Source organism: Limulus polyphemus, unplaced genomic scaffold (assembly GCF_000517525.1).
Source record: "Limulus polyphemus unplaced genomic scaffold, Limulus_polyphemus-2.1.2 Scaffold1940, whole genome shotgun sequence".
Classification (NCBI taxonomy): domain Eukaryota; kingdom Metazoa; phylum Arthropoda; class Merostomata; order Xiphosura; family Limulidae; genus Limulus; species Limulus polyphemus.
The window spans coordinates 98,577-100,937 of NW_013667550.1; positions in this window are offsets into that span (position 1 = coordinate 98,577).

Below are 2,361 nucleotides of genomic sequence, written 5' to 3' on the forward strand. Positions count from 1 at the left end.
GGCAGAGAGCTGCAAAGCTCAGTGACTAAGTAGCTACAATTGCTGTATGAAACAAAGAAGTAACAACAAAAGGGGAATGTAAATATACTTTACTAACCATTTTGTACAACAGAATATTAAAAAGTTTTAAAAAAGATTTGACGTTAGGTCGTAGAATAACATTATAAGTTTATTTATTGATAGTATTAAGTACAGTAAAATTTAGTCCTAACTAAACTAAAGTAAAAAAAAAACGTAACACAGGTTACAGTGTTAGTTTATCTCTTTATCGAACTTATGCCTGACATAAATTAAAGTTTTATAAAGTACAGCCTATATACAAGTGGATTTACATATTTCGTTGTCTACGATTACAATTCGTTTGTATTGTGCTAGAAATGTTATATTTAAAGAAGTACTGTTACGATAAAGATACTAATTTGGCCGGAAACGTTTTGCGGGTCTCTGCTAGTTAGTAATGAAAGTAACATTAAAGAAAGAATATAATATACCGTATTAACGGAATACTTGAAAGCATATCATGTGTTTCCTACCCCCTTCCCATACTTAGTTAATATATAAGTTTTTTCAACGCTTTTGTGCGTATTGTCTGTATTCTTAACAAAGAAAGTCGGTTAATGGATTCACTAAGTTCCTCTCGCCCTTGTCACGGAACTATGCCATTCAACTAGTGTCACTTGTACTTTTTCGTGGAAAAATTGCTAAGAGGTAAAAGTAAAAGATAAATAGAAAGAGACAGTGATATTTTCTACTGGCAAAAGTACAACACTCTTCTTTTGAGGTAAGAGTGACCGTCAGTCACGTGGTAATGCCTGCAACCTGAAAGAATGATATTGTTATTTTTCTTATATAATGCCATGTTTTCTCCTTTAGGAAAAAGATAGGACATATAAACACACCTGACTTCGGTAGATTAAAAGAATGATGTTCTTTAAACACATTTGATTTGTTTGTTCTTCAGTAAAAGTGCCACTTACGTTATTAATTGTATGTGAATGAAGATTTTCTCAGAGTATTATACATTGTGTATAGTCTCTTTCTTTACTTCAAACTCAGAAATAAGTCAGATTTTGCTCTTCAAAACATTTTCTGTGAAAGCCTGTTATTCTGTGGCTCTCACACGATTACTCGAAGAGAAATCAATGAATTTGAGAATACTACACACATAAACACCAGTCGCTTCATGTGCTGTCATAGGTTTAATGTTTGTTGAAATATTTAACATCAGTATAATCAAAACTTTACACAATCCTTTCTAACATCGTCTTGTGACCAATGGAATCACATAAGAATGTTTTACCGATGAAACTTTACAGTTACCTAACATGTAAGATAAATCATTACCACATATGTTACTGTTTAACTATAGACCCTATAAGTAGGATAGTACACACACACTATAGTAAAAACAAAAAAAAACAACTAATGTTTATAAAGATACATAAAATAAAATCATCTAAACATCTTAACAAACAAAAGTATTGTCGCCCTACACTAAATATAAGATAAATCAAGAAAACATGGGAAATACAAGCAATCAATGAACATTATCTTATAATATGATAAAGACCAAAATACATAGTTTCTGGTAGTTTAAAAACGGTCTTTATATATATAAAAAATAACTTTAATAATTTCAAATATTTGTTCTTCATAAAAGTATTGTCACCATTCGTTAAAACTCTGAAAAACCTCAATAGAATTAAATTATGTAACGAATTTCTTGTTATATATTTATTTTAATGTTAACGTTTGTTTGGATTGAGTTTATATTTAAAAATATGCCTAGCTTATAGTGTTATATATGTATTGCGAAACTCCCGCCTGTTCTCCAAAGTTGTAGAAGATTCTTGAGAGTAAGAATCAACACTATATCTATATACGTAAACGTTTAAATATAGCTCAGTATTGTTATGTAATCTGAATTTTCTAGAAAACCTTCCCACGCCTATAAATACAACCAACGCGCCGCGTCAAAGAGAGTGTCTATTAGTAATTCGCTATAATCAGTGTGCTATATATAAACTTCGAAAGTTATAACTATGGTTTTTATAACGCTTATCAATTGGAAAACTTAAGATATTTGACCAGAAATATTTATAAATTTCGAACGTTACAAATCGTTTAACTTCAGTGGATTCTCATCGGACATTAGGATTTTTACGAAAACATTACCTAACTTCAATGGTGGAAAACAGCGCGTGTGGCCAAGGACAAAGCTAACTAGCTTCCCAGCGAATCGTATCTACATCAACTCGTAAATAACTCGCTCATCGTAAACCCTCGATAAGGAAGTTCCAGACTGGAAAGAAAATTTTATATTGTTTGTAAATTTGTGAAACTTTTGTTTATAAATCATTG